We start from the raw sequence: 253 nt of genomic DNA on the forward strand, positions 1-253 counted from the left end.
CTTCAGCAATAGAGCCTTGCGTGGTGAGCGTGCATACAGGCAACGGTAGTTGAGTGCATTACTTATTGTACTTACTATTTTCTGTGAAACAATTGTACATGCTAATTCCAGGTCTTTCTGAAGCTCTCCACAAGTGTTCCTTGGCTCTTGGACAACTCTTCTGATAATTCTTTTCACTCCTCTGTCAGAAATCTTGCGAGGAGCACCTGGTCGTGGCTGGCTTATGGTGAAATGATGTTCTTTCCACTTCCAG

This window comes from Sinocyclocheilus rhinocerous, unplaced genomic scaffold (assembly GCF_001515625.1).
Source record: "Sinocyclocheilus rhinocerous isolate Xijiao unplaced genomic scaffold, SAMN03320098_v1.1 scaffold1151, whole genome shotgun sequence".
NCBI classification, from domain to species: domain Eukaryota; kingdom Metazoa; phylum Chordata; class Actinopteri; order Cypriniformes; family Cyprinidae; genus Sinocyclocheilus; species Sinocyclocheilus rhinocerous.